We start from the raw sequence: 17920 nt of genomic DNA on the forward strand, positions 1-17920 counted from the left end.
AAGCCCTAAAGCTCCAGATTCTCCTCTTCCAGCAGGGCCTCATTTTTATGAAACACAAACTGGCTCACATCCTCCATGGCCATTATTTCATCAAGAGAAGACACTACAGTGTCATGTTCCTTCAGCATCTCTGGGTAGTGGGATATGGCATGCTCTATCCGCAGAGAATGCCGCACTGGGGTTAAGAATTTCAAGTCTTGTGTATCAGACAGTACCTTCATTCTCCAAAGAGTAGAAGAGACATGAGGCAGGCCAAGAGCTCTGCGCAGCCTACAGGGAAGTGGGAGGGAGGTAGTCTTCGAGCCGGCGTGTCTCGTCCGTTTCTCCCTTGCCGCTTGGGCGGAGGCGGGAAGGGAGCGAAACGTTCCCGGCTGAAGGTTTTGCACTCGGCCTTGAGGATTAAGCCCGAGCCTCCAGCATGGCTGCTGGGAGATGGGTTTCTGAATGCCATCCAGCACGCTCTTCGGGCCACCATCTGAAAGCACTGAGGCCAAGAGGGACGGTTTTGAGGCGGCAAAAAGGGGCCTTTGAGACTCCCAGTAGGTCTCAAAGAGAGAGAAAGTAGCACAGGCTTACCGCTGTCCCTGGGTAGGCTTGAACCACCATCCTTTTAGTTAACAGCCAAAGGCGCTGACCCATTGCGCCACAGAGACAGGGCTGGGTTGAGCGCAAATGTCGGGAGTCAGCTCAGGGTAGGGTATACCATATGTGTGCAGTGGTTAGACAAGAAACAGCAAGGAACTGGACTGGTATGGAGTGAAACTGTATCTTATGTGTGCCTGATGACTGTACGTTTGAGATAGTTCTGTGGGAAGGAGCAGAAAAGACCATTGGGGCTGCGGTATAACGCTTGCGTATGCTTTCTTTGACCTGTTTTGCTGTAAGAGTTAACAGGGAGAGATTGTTAGTCACAGGTCAGTGGGTGGGTATATGCAAATTAGGAGTGTACAGGGAACCCAGCGAGAGGAAGGAGGCTGAAAGACTTCTCTGTCTTTTGAACAGAATTGTTTATTAACGGTTCTTGCTTTGAATTCCTCCACTGGAGTAATTTCGGGGAAGTGATCCTCACTTAGAGTTACCTAGTTCTCAAAGTCACGTGAACGGTGTTTGGTGCATGTCTGGGAGCTCGTCATGGTGAGGTAGAAAGCAGTGGAGGCAGAGAGGCTGCATAGCGTCTGAGGGCATCAGTCTTGCTTCTCAGTTCTCTATGAACTAAGATCAAGTGTAGTAGAGTACATCACTGGCTACCCACAGTACCAGGAGGTGTGAACCAGAGTAACATTGTTCTTTGGCTATAAGAAAGAGGCCAAGAGACTTTCTCCATTGAATCATATGACCTGGAACCATAAACTCTCTAAACATTAAATTTCACCCAATGAGGATCAATTCATTCTCATCATCATATTCACTCATTATACTCCACACCCGAACATAGCCGCTTTATGAATTTCATATCTCAATTCTAGTACTTTAACCCATCAACCTTTTACCCCCAATCGGGGATATTGCAGATTATGTATTCCTTATGCCACCAGATTTTAAACCAAACTTTGCATCCTCAATAATCTGTATGTTATTCCCTGATAACCAGAAACTTCTATGCTTAAACTCTGTACCGTTCACTTTTTTTTTAACATCATCTTAAAATGATGCATCTGAAGAAGTGGGTATTCACCCACGAAAGCTCATGCTCCAATACGTCTGTTAGTCTATAAGGTGCCACAGGACGCTTTGCTGCATCTTAATAGAGACATTTATAGGGAATGTATTACAGGACACAGTCAATACCACATTGAGTAATCGAGACCGCTGAGCAGGGAAATAACCCACTTCCTTCCCTGACATGTACTCATTCGCTACACCGATACTGACTTGGACTCCTTATACATTCCATGGGTGGCGTACCCGAGCCCACTTATCCACTGACACTTTAAAAACTCTTGCACCCCAATCTGGGTATATGCTGGTTATGGGTGATATGTATGTATCTCTTCACCCTTGCAACCAATACTTGAAATCCCTCATAAATCAAGCCTGACCCCAGATGCACAGTACCTTCCCTCTCAACTCGTGTATATTTAATTTTAAACATTAACTTCAATAAAAATTTTAAAACCTGTTCTTATCAGTTTAATAGCTGATATGTCCTTTATTTGAGGACTGTATGTTAAATTGATTTTTGAAACAGGAGGCTGGAATAGGAGCTTGCTCTGTCCACCTCATGCATTGACCTGGTATTGCAGTGTCTCTGGGAATGGGGCATCTCCTTTTGGGGATAGTCTTCTGGTTAGAAAAACAGGAAGAGTTTCACTGTGTTGATACTTCTTGAAAGCAGATATTTTTTTAAGTAGTTGAAAATTCTGAAATCTCCAGCGTTTTGGGTTCTTTATGAGACAATAGTGTTATGATTTATTGGGAGCGTTTTGGGAGTCGATAAACGTGAGGTTCTTTATTGCACCATCTGAAAAAAGATATATTGGAAGTGGAAAGATTCAGAAAAAAGGGCAACAAAAATGATGAGGAGATATGGAACAGCTTCTGTAGAAGAAGACATCAATGAGATTGGGACTTTTCAGCTGGGAAAAGAGACGACTAAAGGCGGATACGATGGAGGTCTATAAAATCATGACTGGTGTGGAGAAAGTAAACAAGGAAGTGTTATTGCCTCTTTCTCATAACACAAATTTAGGGGTCACCAAATGAAATTAATAACCAGCAGGTATAAAACAAAGAAAAGGAAGTATTTCTTCACACAACCCGTGGAACTCTTTGCCAGAGGATGTTGTGAAGGCCAAGACTATAACACGGCTCAAAAAAAGAACTAATTGCTTTCCTATTTTGCACCAACTGCTAGTGGGAAGAGCAAACGCACCAAGGGCTACAAGCAGGGGAAAAGAGAACAAAGGAGCCAGGCAGCTCCCCTCAAGCCAAGACAGGACACGGGGACTAAGCCATTCTAGAGCAACCTGCAGAAAAGAACAGTCATAACATGGGAAAATAACCACAACAAGAGAGGACAGAGGTTTCTTCAACATGGGCAAAGGAAGAACTTTAGAGCGCTCTAAAGGCAACCCCCAAAGTTTTTTTCTTCCTTGATCAAGTACCAGGAGAAAGCACGAATTCAGTTCTCTACTTTCACAAATTCTGTAGTTGAGTTTCCTGCATTTGGGGAAATCACAGGGGTCAGCACAGCCGCAGTATAATGGAGGAGCCCTGGGAAAAGCACCTTGGTAATCATGGTATCTCTCCTACCACATAAGTATAAACTCCTAGGGCCCAGCTGCCACCCACCCTCGCTCGTCCCACAGTCTCAACCCATGGTGGGGGACGCCACGCCCACGGCCGCCAGCCCCACCCACACCAGCCCCCACTGCCACAAGCTGCCCCGACCTTGCCACGGGGCCCCACTCTTCTCCACACCAAGCCCCAGGTGCCAAATTCAGGCCCTGCTTGGCAGCCTGCTTCCTCTCCCACAATGCTCTTCTCGCACACATATCTTCATACATGCTCAGGGGGCTCCAGCCCTCCAGTTGGGCCCTTCCCCCTGCCTGCCCGGGCCCAGCGCACTCCCCTGGCTGGGCCCGGCTCTTCAGCACTAAGAGCCCAGCCGCCAGCCCCACCAAGTGCCCTTGCCAAAGTGCCGCCCGGACCCCGCCGGGGCCTCTGCTGGGCCCGCTCTCCCCGGCGGACGGGCGGCTGCGTCACGGGCTGCAGCCCAGCTCAGAAAAGGAGGGGCCCGACAAAGCTGTAACCTGATTTCAAGAACACTTCAGTTATGCCCAAGAGTTGTAGCTGGGTCCAGTCCCAGGAATCCAAGGTATCAGAGAGACAAGGGAATAGCTTGTCTTGTGCACCAACTACTGCTGGGGAAAGAGAGAAGCTTGCATTTTGCTTCTCTCTCTCCCCACCAGAAGCTGGTCTAATACAAGAATTACCTCCCCTGCCTTGTCTCACCTCAGTTTCTTGTCATTGCAGAAGGTCAGGTGTTGTCATCCACTCCAGAAACTGGAAGGCCACTTGATGCCTTTTCTTACCTGCCAAGTGAGGGTAAGTGCACAGGCAGAGACGGCGCTGTTTTAAGCTGTTCCCGTGTACCAGGTGAGCTGCAGCTCAGCGAACCTCAAGGATCTGAGATGAGCTACTTTGCAGCAGAGGCAGACCAAACAGCGGGTAGAATGCCGGGTCGCACCCTGGCTGGCAGATAGAATGTCAATGTAGTGTGTTGTTTGAGATCCCGGCTCCTGTTACTTTGCAAGGCCTGTACGTTTGCTCCAGGTTTTAGCCTGGAAGGGGCTGGATGGAGGAACTGGCAAAGGCTGAGGACTTTGAGAACTTCGACACCCTGATGGACAGACTGACCGCAGAACTGTCTGCGGAAATTACAGCCAAAAGGAAGGAACCGCAGGAGGCCACACGGGCCACTCACAGATTCCCTGCGCTGAGCCATAACAACACCGTCAGAAAAGGCAGAAGAGGGGACGTCTGCCACCGCTACAATCCGGCAGCTGCATCCCGTATTCAGAAACAATACAGGATGAACCGGATGAAAGCCATGAGGGAGATCCTCGATGGGGCCTCCTCCTACTGTGCCATCCAGCCCGAGAGGCTCTACTCCTACTTCAAGGATGTGTTTGATCATAGGCCCAGACCAACTTGTGACGCCCAGAGTGCCTTCTTCCGCTACCCCGGATCGACCTCACGGAGGACCTGGAGCGAGATTTTTCCCCGCAGGAGGTGCAGGCGAGGCTGATGAGGACCAAAAACACCGCCCCATGGAAAGATGGCATCTGCTACCCCCTGCTGAAGAAGCGAGACCCCGGCTGCTTGGTGCTTGCTGCCATCTTCAACAAATGCAAGCAGTTCCATCGTGTTCCCCGCTCCTGGAAAAAGTCCATGACTGTGCTCATCCACAAAAAAGGTGAATGAGATGACCCTGGCAACTGGAGGCCCATCTCCCTCTGCTCCACCATCTACAAGCTGTATGCCAGCTGCCTCGCGGCAAGGATCGCAAACTGGTCAGTGTGCGGGGGCGCCATCAGCTCAGCACAGAAGGGTTTCATGTCCTGTGAGGGATGCTACAAGCACAACTTCCTCCTTCAGACGGCCATCCAGGAGGCCAGGAGGTCCAAGAGGGAGTGCACAGTAGCATGGCTTGACCTGACCAACGCCTTTGGGTCCATACCCCACCATCACATCTTTGCCACCCTGGGAGAGTTCAGGATGCCAGAAACCTTCATTCAGATCCTCCGGGACCTTTACAAGGATGGCACCACCACCATCCATGCCATGGATGGAGAGACGGACGCCATCCCCGTCCGCCGCGGCATGAAACAATGATGCCCCCTTGGCCCCATCATCTTCAACCTGGCCATGGAACCGCTCATCCGAGCCATCTCCAGCGGCCCAACCGGCTTCGACCTGCACAGCAAGAAAATCAGCATTCTGGCCTACGCGGACTATCTGGTCCCGATCGTGGATGACCCAGAGAGCCTCCAAGGTATGCTAGATGCCACCAGCCGAGCTACTGACTGGATGGGGCTCTGCTTCAATGCAAAGAAGTGCGTAACTCTGCACATTGACGGCAGGAAAAAGGGACTCAGTGCAGGTAACAGGGTTCCAGATCCAGGGTGAGCCCATCATCCCCCTGGCAGAGGGGCAGGCATACCAGCACCTGGGCACGCCAACAGGTTTCCGTGTCCGGCAGACACCCGAGAACACCATCCAGGAGATCCTGCAGGACGCCACCAAGATTGATGCCTCCCTGCTGGCACCGTGGCAGAAGATAAACGCCCTGAACACCTTCCTGATCCCATGCATCTCGTTCACCCTAAGGGGATCCGCTGTGGTGAAGGTGCCCCTCAACAAAGCAGACAAGATCATCCGGAAGCTGGTGAAGAGGTGGCTTTTCCTTCCCCAGAAAGCCAGCAACAAGCTGGTCTACATCGCCCACAGGAATGGCAGCACCATCGTCCCCTGCATGGGTGACCTGTACGACGTTGTGGTGATCACCCACGCCTTCCGCCTGCTGACATGTCCTGATGCCACGGTAAGGAACATCATGGCGAATGCCCGGCGTGATGCGACAGAGAAGCGGATCAGCAGAGACCCCACCAACCAAGACATCGCCACCTTCCTGAGCGGCTCCCTGGATGGGGAATTTGGACGGGACGGGCACAACATCGCTTCACTGTGGTCCTGCACTCGCAACGCCACGCATCACCTGGGGAAGCGCATCAGCTGCCACTGGGAGTGGTGCGAGGAGCGCCAAGAGCTGGGAGTCTGGGTGCCGCACAGCAGGTCCGACAACAACACCATTGTCACCCCAAGCTCCAGGGGCTTGCTGGAGAGAACTCTGAAGGCCACCATCCATTCGCTATATGTGGAAACCCTGAAGCGTAAACTAGACCAGGATAAAGCCTTTGAGTTAACCAGCAAGTGGGACGCCAGCAACCACTTCCTCACCAGGGGCGGCTTCACCCGTTTCGCCGACTGGCGGTTCATCCACCGTGCCTGGCTCAACTGCGTCCTGCTCAAAGGAGTCGTTCGCCACAGGAACCGAGACAAGCATTGCAGGAAGTGCAGCTACCCCAACGAGACCCTGCCCCATGTCCTGTGCAGCTGCAAACCCCACTCCAGAGCCTGGCAGCTGTGCCACAACACCATCCAGAACCGCCTGGTGAAAGCCATCGCGCCGCGCCTTGGGGAGATCTCCGTGAACTGCACCATCCCCGGTACCGACAGCCAGCTACGACCTGACGTGATCATCACCGACAAGGCCCAGAAAAAGATCATCCTCGTTGACGTCACGGTCTCCTTTGAGAACAGGACCCCGGCATTTTGCGATGCCCGAGCTCGTAAGCTGGAAAAGTACGCCCCCCTGGCTGACACCCTGAGAGCGAAGAGCTACGCGGTGCAGATGGACACCCTGATTGTCGGAGCCCTGGACACCTGGGACCCCTGCAACGAGCGTGTGATGCAGACCTGTGGGATCGGTCGATGCTACGCACAGCTCATGCGGTGCCTCATGGTCTCAGACGCCATCCGATGGTCCAAGGACATCTGCATTGAGCACATCACCGGCCACCGACAGTACCAGGAGGCGTGAGCCAGAGTGACATCGTTCTCCCACTACGAGAAAGGGACCAAGTGACCTTCTCCGTTGGATCATATGAACTGGAACCATAAACTCCCTGAACATTAAATCTCACCAAATGAGGGTCAATCCATTCTCATCATCATACCCACTCATTATACTCCACACCCAAACATAGCCACTTTATGAACTTCATACCCTCATATCTCAATGCCTGTTCTTGACCCATCAACCTTTTACCCCCAATCGGAGATATTGCAGATTATGTATTCCTCATACCACTTTATCTTAAACCAAACTTTGCACCCTCGATAATCTGTATATTATTCCCTGATGACCAGAAACTTCTATGCTCAAACTCTGTTCACTATTTTTTTAACATCATCTTATTAAAATTTTTAAACCTGTTCTTAGCAGTTTAATAGCTGATATGTCATTTATTTGAGGACTGTATGTTAAACTGATTTTTGAAACAGGAGGCTGGAATAGGAGCTTGCTCTGTCCACTCCATGCATTGACCTGGTATTGCAGTGTCTCCAGGACTGGTGCATCTCCTTCTGGGGAGAATGTTCTGGTTAGAAAAGCAGAAAGAGTTTTACTGTGGTGATACTTCTTGAAAACAGGTGGGTTTTTTTTTTTCAAGTAGTTGAAAAATCTGAAATCTCTAGCGTTTTCGTTTCTTTATGAGAAAATAGTTACAATTTCTTGGAAGCGTTCTGTTAGTCTATAAACGTGAGGTTCTTTGTCGCCCCATCTGAAAAAAGATATATTGGAATTGGAAAGATTCTGAAAAAAAGGGCAACAAAAATGATGAGGGGATATGGAACAGCTTCTGTAGAAGAAGAGATTAAAGAGATTGGGACTTTTCAGCTGGGAAGAGAGACGACTAAAGGGGGATAGGAGGGATGTCCATAAAATCATGACTGGTGTGGAGAAAGTAAATAAGGAAGTGTTATTGTCTCCTTTTCATAACACAAGATATAGGGGTCACCAAATGAAATTAATAGGCAGCAGGTTTAAAACAAAGAAAAGGAAATATTTCTTCACACAACACATAGTCAACCTGTGGAACTCTTTGCCAGAGGCTGTGGTGAAGATCAAGGCCATAACAGGGCTCAAAAGAGAACCAACTGCCAGTGGGAAGCACAAACATGCCAAGGGTTACAAGTAGGGAAAAAGAGAATAAAGGAGCCAGGCAGCTCTCCGTGAGTCAAGACAGGGCACAGGAACCAAGCTTTTCTCCAGCAAGCTGCAGAAAAGGGCAATTATAAAAACATGGGGAAATAATCACAGGAACAGAGAAGAACACAGCTTCAGCAGAGACTAAGGAAGAACTGTAGAGAGCTCCAAAGGGCACCACCCAAGCATTTTCTTTCCTTGACCGAGCACTAGGAGAAAGCACAAACACAGTCCCCCACTACCACAAATTCTGCAGTTCAGTTTCCTGCATTTGGGGAAATCACAGGGGTCAGCACACCCACTGTACAATAGATGAACCTCACCCTGAGAAAACTACCTTGATGAGTAGGGGGGCCCCGGGGCCCCACTCTTCTCCAAACCAAGCCCCAGGTGCCAAATTCGGGCCCTGCTCGGCAACCTGCTCCCACTCCCACAATGCTCTGCTCGCACACATATCTGCATACGTGCTCACGCGGCTCCAGCCCTCCAGTTGGGCCCTTCCCCCTGCCTGCCCGAGCCCGGCGCACTCCCCTGGCAGGGCCCGACTCTTCAGCGCTAAGAGCCCAGCCGCCAGCCCCACCAAGTGCCCTTGCCAAAGTGCCACCCGGTCCCCGCTGGGGCCTCTGCTGGGCCCGCTCTCCCCGGTGGACGGGCGGCTGCGTCACGGGCTGCAGCCCAGCTCAGAAAAGGAGGGGCCCGACAAAGCTATAACCTGATTTCAAGAACACTTCAGTTATGCCCAAGAGTTGTAGCTGGGTCCAGTCCCAGGAATCCAAGGTATCAGAGAGACAAGGGAATAGCTTGTCTTGTGGACCAACTACTGCTGGGGAAAGAGAGAAGCATCCATTGTGCTTCTCTCTCTCTCCTCACCAGAAGCTGGTCCAATACAAGAATTACCTCCTGTGATGGGTTGGATCACAGAAACCCCCTTGGGAACTGGCAACTGATGTGCCAAGACTATTTCTGATCCTGCTTTCCCGGCCAGCCTAGGACCCCAGCACCTTGTCTTGCTGAGCCAGACACGCCCGTCTGCTCCAACCCAGACCCAGAGTCTGAATTACTTGCCCCAAACAGCTGTAGGCTTAACTAAAAGAAACTTACAGAGGTGTTCTTGCCATTAACACTCAGATGCCCAACTCCCAAGGGGCTCCAAACCCTAAATAAATCCGTTTGACATCTTATACAGGGTAAACTCATAAATTGTTCACCCTCTATAACACTGATAGAGAGATAGGCACAGCTATTTGCCCCCCCCACCCTCCCCCCAGGTATTAATACATACTCTGGGTTAATTAATAAGTAAAAAGTGGATTTATTAAATACAGAAAGTAGGATTTAAGTGGTTCCAAGTAGTAACAGACAGAACAAAGTGAATTACCAGGCAAAATAAAATAAAACACCCAAGTCTAAGTCTAGTACAGTGATAAAAACTGAATACAGATATAATCCTCACCCACTAAGTTTCCTGTTACAGACTACTTTCCTTTTAGTCTGGGTCCAGCAATCACTCACCTCCCCACCCCTGTAGTTATTGTCCTTTGTTCCAGTTTCTTTCAAGTATCCTTGGGAGTGGAGAGGCTCTCTCTTTAGCCAGCTGAAGACAAAATGGAAGGGTTTCTCCCAGGCTTAAATAGACTTTCTCTTGTGGGTGGAGACCCCCTTCTCTTTCCTATGCAAAGTCCAGCTCCAAGATGGAGTTTTGGAGTCACCTGGGAAAGTCACATGTCCATGCATGACTCACAGTTTCTTACCAGGTAGCAGCCCTGGGTCACACGTGCTGCCTTGAATGTCCTCAAGTAGACTTCTTATGTGAATTGGAGCATTCCAAGATTCATTGTCCATTAAGTGTTTCTTGATTAGGTTCTTAATTTCAACATTCCTTTCTCCAGGAACTGACCAAAGCTCTGCTAAGGTTATTTAGAAATCAAGCCAGTACACAGCCAATATTCATAACTTTGAATACAAAAATGATACATGCATACAAATAGGATTAATAGATTCAGTAGATCATAACCGTTACATGGCATATGTAGCATAGAACATATTCCAGTTATGTCATATATATTCATAAGCATATTTCCATAAAGCCTTATGGGAGGTACCATCACACCTCCCCTGCCTTGTCTCACATCAGCTTCTTGTCATTTCAGAAGGTCGGGTGTTGTCATCCACTCCAGACACTGGAAGACCGCTTGATGTCTTTTGTTACCTGCCAGGCGAGGGTGAGTGCACAGGCAGACGGCGCTGTTTAAAGAATTACTTCTGTGAGAGAGACTGCTACTGACACAGTTCACACAGTGCTGAAAAGAGAGACATGCCCAATGTTAGGCCCAAGAAAATGGAGTACAGAACAGGTTGTTTGACCAGCTTAGCCAAAGTTAGGCTAACAGTAGTTGCTGGGCCATTCCTGTCTCTCCGTGAAACCTGAGGACATGCTTGCTTGATCTGCAAAGAACGAGATGGGGGGGGGGGGCGCATTCTTGTACCAGATGTGCTAGGAACAGTTTGTTTGGGCATATGAAGACTTGCAGTCTCCACTCCCTGTTTCTGTTCTTCATCTGTTCTTAACTCCCTCCTTTCTCCTAGTTTCTGGTGCATGACAACAAAGCTGATAAAAAGTTGCTGAGGCATCATGAATTGTTTGTAGTGTCAAAGAAAATAAATATACATAAATATTAGAAGCTTTCTAACTAATAAAGGGGGGTTGGGTTGTTTTAACTATGACGCGACGGAACTATCTATATAACCCTACTAGTTGTTAAAACCATGGCTGGTTCTCTCTGGAGACGGGCTGCTCTCTATTGTTGTGTGCACTCCTCAATAAAGAGCTTGTCACTGGACCTTGCTGGTGTTGCCTGTCTCTCTCTGCGGTCAGACAACGAACCTTGTCGTCTGAGTTCTGAGTCCCCGACAACAACTTTTCCTTCATTGCACACCTGCAGGTCAGGGAAAGGTGCTCACAGCCTCCCAGATCACAACTCTTCCCATCATTCAATGCAGCTCCCCCAACACAGTGACTGCATCTGATGTTCATGCAGAGAATTCCCTGGGGCTATTGCCAGCTCCAAGAGGCAGAGTGAAGTTTGTATGAGCATTGACTTTAACTCTGTATTTCCAGTTTTCCAGGCATTTGAGGCCTGGTCTACTCTACAGAGTTAGGTTGACCTTACACGTCTGGCTCTGTTGATTTGTTTCTTTATTTCCTTGTGTGGGTATCGTAGTTTTGAGAATGCTTGGTGAAGATCTTGTAGGTGTTGGTCTCTGTCTGAGGGGTTGGAGCAGATGCAATTGTACCTCAGTGCTTGGCTGTAGACGATGGATTGTGTGGTGTGACCAGGATGGAAGCTGGAGGCATGAAGGTAGGCGTAGTGGTCGGTGGGTTTTCGGTATAGGGTGGTGTTAATGTGGCCATCGCTTATTTGTACGGTGGTGTCTAGGAAGTGGACCTCCCGTGTAGATTGGTCCAGGCTGAGGTTGATGGTGGGGTGGAAGCTGTTGAAATCATGGTGGACCCATGTGTACCCACGTGTACCCAGAAGCCTCCTGCTACAAGACAGGCCCCAAAAAGAAACCAACAGAACTCCACTGGCCATCACCTACAGTCCTCAGCTTAAACCTCTCCAATGCATCATCAGTGATCTACAACCCATCCTGGACAATGATCCCTCACTTTCACAGACCTTGGGAGGCAGGCCAGTCCTCGCCCACAGATAACCTGCCAACCTTAAGCATATTCTCACCAGCAACCACACACCGCACCATAACAACTCTAACTCAGGAACCAACTCATGCAACAAACCTCGATGACAACTCTGTCCACATATCTACACCAGCAACACCATCACAGGACCTAACTAGATCAGCTACAACATCACCGGCTCATTCACCTGCATGTCCACCAATGTTATATATGCCATCATATGCCAGCAATGCCCCTCTGCTATGTACATTGGCCAAACTGCACAGTCACTACGCAAGAGGATAAATGGACACAAGTCAGATATCAGGAATGGTAATATACAAAAACCTGTAGGAGAGCACTTCAACCTCCCTGGCCACACAATAGCAGATGTAAAGGTAGCCATCTTACAGCAAAAAAACTACAGGACCAGACTCCAAAGAGAAACTGCTGAGCTCCAGTTCATTTGCAAATTTGACATCATCAGATCAGGATTAAACAAAGACTGTGAATGGCTATCCAACTACAGAAGCAGTTTCTCCTCCCTTGGTGTTCACACCTCAACTGCTAGCAGAGCACCTCACCCACCTTGATTGAACTAACCTCATTATCTCCATACTGATTTATACCTGCCTCTGGAGATTTCCATTACTTGCATCTGTAGAAGTGAGGTTCTTACCCAAGAAAGCTTATGCTCCCAATACTTCTGTTAGTCTTAAAGGTGCCACAGGACCCCCTGTTGCCTTCTGCACAGTAAAGTTTCAAAGCCATATTTAGTCAATGTTCAGTTGTAAACTTTTGAAAGAACCATAATGCCTACTGTCTGTAACTCTTAGGTTCCGCTGTACTGCCAGTTTCATCAAAATGTTCCACCATTGGTGGTGGATTCTCTGTCACTTGGGGTCTTCCCAAAAGATGCACTTTACCTTAACCAGATATTTTTTGCTTGATCTAGAAATTACTGTTTTCAGTTCATTTACCTGACCACGCAGTGACAAGTGTGAGTGAAAGTCTCTAGTCTGCATTATGCAAGAGGTCAGACTGGACCAGTGATTCTCAAATGTGGCCACCATGACTTTTGGAGCCCGGGAGCCCCATCCTCCAGGTCCTGGCTGTGGCCATCGGCTCTGCTCCCTGAAGCAGGAGCAGCCCAAGCCCGAGGTGGGGCTGGTGGGGTTTCATTAGAGTGTAATACGGCTGCTGCCTCTGGCTGTGGGAGGGAACTAGCCCTCTCCATCCCCACCCCCTTTGCCGTGATTGACACGGGATACTGGCAGGGCACTGATTGGCCAGAAACATTTTGTTATAAACTTTTTTAAAAACAGGAGATAGTAAGAACTCATGTTTGTGGTATTAACACATATTATTCTTTACATTGAAGAGATTCATTAGTCGCATGACACTTCCAAAGAATAATATCTCTAACCCAGCCCTAGCCTAACATTTTAACTGTCAAAGCAGCAGCCATTTTGAATTTGCCGTGGCCATAAGTTCAACCAAAGTAAAATGTGTTTGAGAATCACTGGACTAGATACTATCGGCCTAGTGGCATTACAATCTCTGACTGGTGTAATGCCTGTGACACCTCTCAAAAGCAGCTGCTCATAGGGTAAGAGGCTCTTCTGACACTTGAAAACATGTGGCAGTTCTACTGCTGGAAGGGCAGGAGAAGAGGAGAGGCCCAGCCACCTGCCACAGAATTCGGCATTTCCTCAGGATTATGGGACCGTCACTGAAGACTGTTACAGGCATCAATTTATTTTATGGGGGGGGGGCTGTTAGACAGTCATTTACGATTTTTCCCTTTATATACTTAAGCAACCAAATAAAATATTGTAAACAGCAGAATTCTGTAGCTCTGGTCCCTGTTGCTGCTGCCCCATTCTGTAGCCCTTGGTCCCATTTTTACTCCTTTCTTGCTGTCTCAGTTGGATTGGTCTGTAGGATGAGCTCCTGGGCAATACGGAGCCAGCTGGGCTTGCCTGAAGAACAAGTGGAGCTCTGCAAGGTATCTGCAACCCTAGCTCCTCTCCCAGGGCCTACAGCCGGCCAGTACAGCCCATTAACTACATTGGAGGCTTGCGCTTCCTGCTTAAGTCCTCTCCAGTTAGTTTTACTTCATAGCAGGATACCAATGTAATGCAATGAGTGACATCTGGTCTGTACTGCCTCTGCCCTCATCACTCTGCTGCAATGCTGTCTGTGGAATATTTTAACTGTTCAGACTGTGGCCACTGTGAATTTGCTATGACTGCACGTGCAGACAGAGCAAAAATTCATTTGCGAACTGCTAATCTAGGCACTTCTTCAATTCAGATCACTACGTATCTAAATCCCCATGACTGCTCTGAAAGTCTCAGCCTCCATATTGCCACCACGTGATTTTATCATGGGTCTCATGGTATTTGGGGTTTCCAGCTCCTGGTGTCCAATGGCTATATGAGAACTTCAGCTTTCATTTAAAATAATAAAATTAAGTTTCTGGTCCTAGTGGTTGCAGAAGATTGAACATTGAACAGCAAAGAGTGCCTCTTACAGCAGGGTTTGGGGGACCCTGGGGAAGAGCAGATACCCAGCCCAGCATTAAAACACAAGACTATTTCTATATAAGGCTCTGTGGGGTGAAGTGAATCAGCTTTCTGGTCTAGCTAGGTTCTTATAACATGCTCGGTAGCTTTCCTGTGTTGTGTCTCTTCTCACACAGCCCAGTTCCCTTCACCCCAAGTCCCATTTCTACTGGGTGGAGTGATAGTGCTCCTTGCTCTTCTCCCCTCATTCCCTCCCCCATCCCCATTCTCTCCCCTCACTCCCCTTAGTGTTTATAGCACCTATCGGATCTAACCCCAGGATTTTGGCTTTGACACCCAAACAAACCCAGGATTGTGGTACCCAAAATCTGGAGGCCTGTTTGTGCTGGGGTGTACCTGGCCCCTTGTGGCCCCCTCCTGGACGCCCTGTGGTCCTACTACTCCCTGCCCCAGGAAGGAGCAGCAGAGTTGGCTCCTCTAGGCTTGCCTAGAGAAGCCTCATGGAAGCAGCCAATCAGAGCCCAGCAGTCTCATATCAAAAGGAGTTGCAGGACCTTAGCAGCTCAGTGCCTTGCGGGGGGGAGAGGAGTAAAGAAGGGTGCTCAGCTCTGGCCAAAAGGCATTTGAGAGGCTTCATGTGCTAAACCTGGGAGTGAGAGACACTGAAAACTTTAAGTTTAAGAGGTAGGGGTGGGGAGAGGCCCAGGGAATGTAGCAGTAATGAATTAAAGGAAGCAGTATGTGCTTGCTGTGTACAAGGTTGCTGAGCTGGAATCTGGAGCTGTGAGTGGGCCTGGGTTCCTCCAGTGATGAAGTGATCTAAGCCCTGGGCAGGGGATGAGACTCCTCTAGAAACCTGAGCAAAGGGCTGGATTTAAAGGGCCCTGAGTTGGGGCTGAAGACCCTGGGGATGGCAGAAAGGCAGACAGCTCCTTGAACTCTTTGCTACCCTGGAAGGGGTTCATTTTTGACTGTGAGACCTGGCTGGAGGCGTGAGTCACTGGAGACATGCCTTGTGAGGTCAGCAAGGTACAGGGGGCACCAGGAGTGGGGGAAAAGATTGCAGTACCACACCCAGCTGCTAGGAGGTACTCAAGAGATGAATGCCACTCTGTTCCACTATGGGTAAGTGCTTAAATAATCATTGGGCCAGAGAACATGAATGACTCTGTAGTCCAGTGGTCAGGGCATCCACCTGGGAGGAGACCCTGGGTCTAGTCCACCTGCTCCAATCACTCTTTCATTATTTATCCCCAGGAGAACAGCTTCACCAGGAGAAACTTAGGGAGCCCCATATCAGAATATCCCCTATCCCAGTGGTTAGAGCACCTCCTGAGAAGCAGGAGACTCCTGTTCAAATCCTCTCTTTCCTTCTGGCAGACAGGAAGGAACTGAACCTGTGTCTCCCAAGTTCCCAGATGAGTGCTCTGACCACGGAGCTAAAAGTTATAAAGTGGGGACCACAACATCCTGCAGACTTGTAGAAAGTTTGTTACCTCAGTTCTGTACATAGTTCTGGTCATAGTAAAGGATTTATCTAGACACCGAGCTGCTCATCACTAAGGCTACATCTACACTAGAAGATGCTCTAAGCTGCTCTCGTCAGCTTAATTACTCCACTCGCCATGAGAGGCAGTAGCTCTGTCAGTGGGAGATGCTCTGCTGCCGACATAGCACTCTCTACAACGGCGCTTAGATCGGGATCACTTACGTCACTCAGGGCTGTGGATTATTCACCCCCCTGAGCGACGTAAGTTATACCAAAGTATGGTCTAGTGTAGACAAGGTCTAAGATACCAGAACAACTGCTGCTGCTATTTGAACAGGAAGAGAAGGAGGAGGCTGCAAGATGGTGGAGGAGAGAAAAGCAGCACTGCAGCAGCTGGAGAAGGTAAAGAACAGGAGAATCCAGAAGCCAAGTCACCAGAGAGGTGCAACCTCCCCAAAGCTCTCATATTAAGAGGGGAGTGGTCTGTAGAGTATGTAGCTTTCTCCCATAAATTGTGAAGAAATAGCTTTGTGCTCTACTGCTCTATGTCAGGTCAGTTCTGTGATGGGGTTAGTGAGGGGTTCAATGCCATTTAACGAAGCCACTTTCAAGTCACACCTTTTGCTAATCAAAATTCGTTTTGCTGAGTGTCCCCCTGTAGGCAAGCCCTGAATTCGACGCTCTGCTTTGTCTCTTCAGTGCCCGGGGTTTGTGGCACAGAAAGGGCAGCAGGCCAGAAGCCAGGCAGTGTCTGCCGTTGTTCCTAGGCACTGGGGCTCTCTCACTTTTTATAGCGGGGGAGATGAAAGCCTGCGAACTGGGCCCATGTGTGTTCACAAGCAGTGTGAAAACGTGCAATTCCCGCTCAAACTACACAGGGCAGCACAGCTCCAGGGTTCTCCAGAATCACACAATAATGCTGGCTTTGTTCCCACCTGGAGCTTTTCACAGTGAGACATGGGGGTGCTGCAGCACCCGCCACACCCCTCGTTCCCGCACCTCTGTTCTCTGCAGGGAACTTGTTATGCCGCGAGGGGGGCAGGGAGACGGTTCAGGAGACCCAGGCCCACACCCCGAGCACGGCAGCTCCAGGGCTGTGTTCCGGATTCATTTCTGCTCTCTGATAAAACTGCCCCAGGCTCCTCTGTCCAACTAATATTCATCCAGGCTCCCCAGCGCTGTTAGTATCTGTATCAAGCTTTCGCCAGCCCTGCCACAGGACAGCTGGGCACTCGCCCTGCTCTAGGAGAGCCAGGCAGGCCTGAGCGGGGCGGCAAAGTGCACTAGAATGTGTGGGGGGACACAAGGCCCTGCACCCCGGCTTCCTGCGATTCACCATGACTCTCAGCCAGCCAGTAAAGCAGAAGGTTTATTCAGATGACAGGAACACAGTCCAAGACAGGTCTTGCAGGCACAGACAACAGGACCCCGCACCCAGTTAGGTCCATCTTGGGGTCCCAGGGGCACCACAGCCCCAATGGGGGAGGGGCAGAGCCCCATCTGCACTCCCTCCATTACCAGCCAATTCCTGAAACTCTCTCCCCAGCGTCTCCTCCCCCAGCCTTTGTTCAGTTTCCCGGGCACAGGTGTCACCTGGCCTCTAAACCCTTCCTGGGTTCTCATGTTACATGCTCAGGTATTCTCCCTCAAGGCCATTCTCCCATTTCCCAATGCAGACCATCCTAGCCATACTCCCCTGCCTTCCCAGCCAACACTCCCCACTCAGCATTCAAAGACCACATTAAGAACAGTCCCAGTTCGTCACATCGACCTTTGCCCCTGGGGACTGTCAGTCTCAGGGTCCTGATTTCCCATTGACCCTTCCCCCTTCTATTGGTACTGGGATCTACCCAACCAAAAAACCCCACTAAGTTTTAGTAAAGGGCCAACAGTCCCCTTACACAAGCCAGCCCCATGAGAGTCACCAATGTCCAGAAAAGGCAGTACAAGTT

General features: G+C 49.5%; 3 non-coding genes and 1 pseudogene across 3 annotated transcripts; 2 read left to right on the plus strand and 2 right to left on the minus strand.

The window, feature by feature from the left end:
• Window positions 1–2091: 2091 nt before the first annotated feature.
• Window positions 2092–2268, plus strand: LOC117868723. The gene has a single exon (XR_004643700.1). It is a non-coding gene; the product is annotated as a U2 spliceosomal RNA (small nuclear RNA).
• An 837-nt stretch (window positions 2269–3105) lies between these two features.
• Window positions 3106–3263, minus strand: LOC117868732. The gene has a single exon (XR_004643708.1). It is a non-coding gene; the product is annotated as a U1 spliceosomal RNA (small nuclear RNA).
• Window positions 3264–7462: 4199 nt separating this feature from the next.
• On the plus strand, window positions 7463–7649 carry LOC117868726. The gene has a single exon (XR_004643702.1). It is a non-coding gene; the product is annotated as a U2 spliceosomal RNA (small nuclear RNA).
• Window positions 7650–8482: 833 nt separating this feature from the next.
• On the minus strand, window positions 8483–8621 carry LOC117868722 (annotated as a pseudogene).
• Between the last annotated feature and the right edge of the window lie 9299 nt (window positions 8622–17920).

This window comes from Trachemys scripta, chromosome 21, assembly GCF_013100865.1.
Source record: "Trachemys scripta elegans isolate TJP31775 chromosome 21, CAS_Tse_1.0, whole genome shotgun sequence".
NCBI lineage: Eukaryota > Metazoa > Chordata > Testudines > Emydidae > Trachemys > Trachemys scripta.